General features: G+C 40.1%; 1 pseudogene; it reads right to left on the reverse strand.

Moving 5' to 3' along the window:
• Positions 1 to 3,278: 3,278 nt before the first annotated feature.
• Positions 3,279 to 5,702, reverse strand: LOC120293249 (annotated as a pseudogene).
• Positions 5,703 to 6,000: the final 298 nt, after the last annotated feature.

A 6,000-nucleotide genomic window follows, 5' to 3' on the forward strand; every position in this document is an offset into this window, starting at 1 on the left:
GAAAAGAAAAAAATGAAAAATGAAAAAAAGAAAAGAAAACAAAGGAAAAAAGTAAAAAATTATTTAAAAATTAAAAGAAATTGATTTGGAACAATTAATGAACACGATACCAAACGCAACCCTATTCCGAATCGAAATTTGGACAATTACCAAACTATTTAAATGCTGTAATCGCTTCCCTAATGTACAAAAAGCACCGCCCGATCGTAACCGCCCGAACGTAATCGTTACCAAACGCGCCCTAAGATATTTCGGGCCGAGCCATTTGCGTGCTCGGACATCGACACTAAAAGGCCCGGCTCGAAATATAGAATGCAGTGCAAAGCCCAGAAGCTAAATAAGGGCCACTCGGGCCAGGTAATTTGCAGGATTTCGCATTTTCATTCGCACCCATATTCACGTTAAAAACTTTCGCGTCATCATTTTCTTCTTGTTTTTAGTTAGTAAGTGATAAAAAGTATGACAATTGGGTAAGATTTGGCGTGATTTGGTGGATTAGGTATACGACATATAAGGACAATTTGAACATGAAGGTTAGTGAGGTTTCATTAATTGGGTCTCTAAGCAGTGTCATTGTTTTGTATGGTATGGAGCTGTGATATTTGGACGCAACAGTGAAGCAGGTTTTTATGTACATTTTTGTTGATTAGTGCGGTTATGACGTTTGCTTTACGAACTAAAGCTTGTTATTCAGAAGTTAAAGAATCTTTGGAAGTGAATCAATCATTGGAGTCCGGTTTTGTCGTAGGAACCGGTTGAACATATGATGACCCCCTTCGAATAGGGTGGGAGGGTCTCAAGAAGAGAAGACAAGACAAGGTCCAAAGCTCTGAAGAAGGATTTGGGACTAGAGGAGGTTTAAGAAGACATGGTTCAAAGCTGCAAATTTCCTTCCACTTCAGCAAAACATTGTTTTAAGTTTCTTTCTTCAGATTGTTTCATACGTGTCCTCACACAGCCTCATCTGTTTAAGTTCAAGCCGACGCTATGAGCTGTCTGCATTGTAACGAAACTGTCTGCATGAAATTTGGTTAAAGCATCGCATGCGAATCAACAGAAGCTCTTGCAATTTACATTTTATTAGATGCGATCAACGTTGTTGCGCCTTTCATGCGGATATATAGATTCGTTCTGTGCATATAGGAGGACGATTTGGCCAGTTTGAACAAAAGGCCTTCAACGCCCTGGCGAGTAGACGATCAAGGATTGGATCCATTCGTTGAAAGGAGCAGGGATGGGGCTGGAAGAATGTAGAGAGATGAGAAGAAAGAATCGGAACATCTAATAAAGAATCAAGCGCAATGACGTGACAGGATTCATTATGGCCGATCCCACTTAATGGATAAAAGCTTGATTGTTGTTTATTACTGTTAATTAGACAAAACGAAGACAAAAACAATCAAATTGACAAACAACAGGCACGCAACTAGAGAAAAGAAACGGAAACTGGGAAAAAGATTAGGTAAGTTGACCAAGGAAGAAGTAGAACTGCGTGCAAAGAGCATGGACCACCAAGTAAAGGGAATCCAACAAGGCTGAAAGACAAATTGATGGACCAGACCTAAGGCCCTCTTTGGTATGTGAGAAATTATGATTATGTTACGTGAGATACATTTCATCAAAACTCTCTGTTCAGTATATATTTCAATTCATTCCAGGGTAATCACATGTGATTCTGCAGTGATAAAAATATATAGGCCAAATGCATTTTCAAGAAAAAACAGAAATGAAGACAAAATATTTTCATTTCCATTGTCTGTGAAAATGAAAACTGAAAATGCGATAAAATACAATGTGAATGGTACAGATCTTGATCAAGTTAATAGCGGAACTACTAAATAATAAAAACCCACCCCGGCTCTGCCCCGCTTCGACCCTGCCTATCCTCATGTAAGAATCGCAGACAAATAGCTTTGATATAATTTGCCATGTTACCTTAAGATAAGTGAGGGCCAGAAAAAAGAAAAAGCTCTGAGATAAGTTCCAAACGAAAGCAAAGACAGCTCTGGCGACCATGAGCTACTCCCTAACAGTTCTTTCTCATTCAATGCCAATAACACAATGGATGGCTCATTCAATTGCCAGCTCCTTCAATTTGATATTGCTTTACCTGGCAAGATCAACTTCCAACAGGAAGAGGAATCTCAGAACGGTTTCTTTTCAAAGGAGACCAGCTCGTGACTCCGCCTTCAACTTGTGCAGCTCCTGTTCTTACCTGTAACAAAACAAGAGCATAAGAGAACCGCACAATTATAAGCCTCATAAGCACAGGAGAGGTTACAAACAGACCAAACAATTACTCGTTTCACTAAAGCTTCCACCACAAACAATGGGCTGTTATGATCTAATTTCCATATGGTACGAGGTTTGGCTTTCTAATGGTAAATCAGGCAAGAGGTACACGAATGCTAAACAGTGAAGTTCAGCTAAATTATCAATCAGATCCATCGGCCTTTTGTAGTCTATAAGGAAAGAAAGGACATAGAGGGCCACATTCTCTCAGTGTTCAGTTATATTTGGAAGTGTCTTCTATTGCAACAAATTTCCAACAATCATGTTAAAATTATTCTATCAATCATTACCGGTCAAGGATTCTTCACGATGATTATACCCCATAAGGCTCTTTGCAATGGGAAATTTTATAACAAGCGTTCACTTACACAATAAATGATGAATGGGTACTGTTATTGTTAATGTAAATACCCATATGATAGTGCCATTTTCCCCAGTTTCATCAAAAGATTTCAAACAACATTATTCATGAGGAAAACAATAATCTCTCAGTTCTCCTTCAACAAACAATGTTTCAAAGAGAAAGGGAATGCTCTCGGATAAAGGATCCTGTTGGGCACTCCTTGAGCCTACTATATAATATTTTAAAGCATCATAAACTGTAATGCTCCCTTAATTAATTACTTAACAATTACCCTAACGGCACCATTCGACAGATTCCGAGCAAATAAAGAGAAAATGTCCTGTGATCTTTTTCAGACAATTAAACTTCAAGCACCAACCAAAATTCAGACAACTTATTAAAACTTTTGAGAAAAGTAAAAACCAAAACAAACCTCTTTAGAAATTGTAACACTATAGAATGACCATACCTCTAGCCTCAGTGTTGTTTTTGTCATGTCATGAGCATCTTTTAAAGACTGAGCTCCAAGATCTTGGAAACCTTTGCTTAACAGCTTGCATGGTATAAGGGACAAAATCAAGACAGATCCTTTATCTGCAACTGCCCCAACCACCCCCTGGGCAATCTTTAGTTTGATGTGTCACCCAAGTATCTTGCATCACTCCCTTTAGTCATCGCCTCAAGTGAACCCATGCCTCGGTACTTTTCAATCGACGGCCATCCTGAATAAGCCAAAAGACACTTCACTAAAATAGGACAGAAGAAATCATCCATAGGAACCAAAAGAGTTCATACAAAGATCATAAATGCAAACTTTATCTGTTCAATTGCCAAAAGGTTTCTGCTGACACAATAATTTTAAAAAAGACCAAGTCTACAAACCAACTTTTCATGTGACAGCCAAATCAACACTTAGACTAAATCAATTTTATGCATTTGTATCAATTACGTGATGCACACGGTAGTTAATTCTGCTGCGAAGCTAGATAAAAGCAAAATTTTAACCCTGTATCCATTGGGTCACGTGACAGGACAAGCTGACATGTTCCAAAAAGGATAGCCATATATAAGAAGTAGTTTCTTTTTGCTGGCTTGGGAAGGCAAGAGGTACCTGTAAGTCCATGTAAACAGAAGTTATGAAGTATAACGCATGCCTGCCATGTTAACCCCAGGAACGCAAATGACATATCAAATATTTGTTTGGATCTGTTCTTGGACAGAAACTAATAGAATTCTCAGCTTTCCTTTTTAAGTGCTTCTGAAAGATTTTAATCAAATTACTGCTAAAGAAATAACTGTATAATTCCTAAGCCAAAAGTTTGGTTTTAATAAAGGTTTATGATCTCAATTTTTGCATTTATTTCTTCAAATGCTAGAGGATACAAAAGACAGAACAAGTGAAAGCTTCATTTTGAAACTCTAACCAACAGAGTATCTATGCATAGGAAAGTTATAAAAAATTTTAATTAGAGATCACGTGAAAAGGAAATGTTCAATTGACCAAAAGTAATTCATAACCACTTGCAAACAAGACATAAGGTTTCATTCTCAATAGTAAGATGTAACATGGTGCAGAATACAAAGACATAAGACTCACAAAACGCTCCAGCAAGATATTCAAAGTTCTTCATCTGACCACACCACATGTCAATACCAAAAGAGATATATAAAGGAAAGAGAGATCATTTTTCACCAATGAGACAAATGTGGCATCTTCTGAGAGCAGAAAATTACACTTAAACAGTAGTAAGCACCAGGAGCCTCAGCACTTCCAGCTAGGAAGCTTCCCATCATCACAGTGGATGCCCCGAGGGACAAAGCTTTGACGATGTGCCCTGAGTTCGAAATGCCACCGTCAGCAATGACTGGCACACCATATTGAGAAGCAAGGGATGAAACCTTGTAGACAGCAGTAGCCTGAAAAGTTTACACAAATGAGGTAATTAAAGAAATCTTAATCAGAATGAGTGCTTAAGGGAAACAATCTAAATGAACATTAACGATATTACTTCAAGGACAGTACTCATGCCATCATCTCAGCACAACAGTAAATGGAAAAACAAAGAAATAGTCTATAAAGAAGTTATACCTGTCCACGTCCAACGGCGCAGACCTCCTGGGTGGTACAAATAGAACCAGACCCCATGCCAACCCCTCAAACCATCAACCCCAGCCTTGATCAAATTATCTGCCTGGTACATTGTGACAACGCTGCCACCAATGACATCCAACTCAGGGCACGTTTTCTTCACGTACTTGATCATGTCAATCTGATAAAGGGAATTTCCTGAGAACTGTCGAGCACCACCACATTGACACCAGCCTGATGAGTGCTGCAGCCTCTCCTTATCGGCCTCTCTTGTCCAATTGCTGCTCCCACCATCCACTCTCCATTTGCATCCACTGAACCCCTCCCACCAATCTGGGGTACCCTCTCAACCTCCACATCCCTCTCCCTGCGACATCTACTATCTCTCTCCTCCCTTCACTATCGGCGTAAATTCATTCCCTGCCTTCTCCTCAAAGTAGCAAATCATCTTTGCCAAATCACAATCCCAAGGGGCCAAATCAGAGGACTTGACCATGTAATTAGCCAACCGTGTTTCCTTGTCTGTGAGGTTCATCCAACCAGACTTGGTCACATAGCCCACCAACTTTCCACGGCAATCACCGGAGTCTGTGACCAGGATGCAAGGAGCGTCAGCAAAATACTCGAGGGAGATGATGGAATCGGAGGGGGATCGAAAGACAGGATTGGAAAGGACTGGGAAGCGGGAGGATTTGGCCGCTTTGACCAGGGAGGCTTGCTCAGAGGGAGGGATATTGGCATGAATGATGCCAATGCCGCCAAGAGCCGCCATGGCTCGGGCCATGGAGGATTCTGTGACAGTGTCCATTGGTGAGGAGACGCATGGGATGTTGAGGGAGATGTGGGTGAGCTTGGTGGAGAGGTCAACCTGTTCCACTGGGAATCCTATATACCCCGGGAGGAAGATGACGTCATCATATGTGTAGGAGTAACCTGATGGAACAGCTTCTGCGCCGAATACCCGTCCTCGAACTCCATTATCCTGCAGTAGTAGTCAAACCAAACATGATCATAGAACTCCAAATTAGACCTGCGCGTTTGGCAGGCTTCCTTTAAATTCAAGATCAAAGTACAAACTTTACGATAAATGCACATAAACGCATTGAGTGGTGAGAATAATGGTAACTCTGAACACTATTATACTTTTTCTTTCGCACCAAATATAAAGCTGAAAAATATTTGTCATCGTTATAACATTTGAGTGAAAAAACAACATTAACATTTCTACTTGTCTTTCACAATCCGCCTCTGTTTTTCACAGCATCAAGTTCTGTCC

Source organism: Eucalyptus grandis, chromosome 5 (genome assembly GCF_016545825.1).
Source record: "Eucalyptus grandis isolate ANBG69807.140 chromosome 5, ASM1654582v1, whole genome shotgun sequence".
NCBI classification, from domain to species: Eukaryota; Viridiplantae; Streptophyta; class Magnoliopsida; order Myrtales; family Myrtaceae; genus Eucalyptus; species Eucalyptus grandis.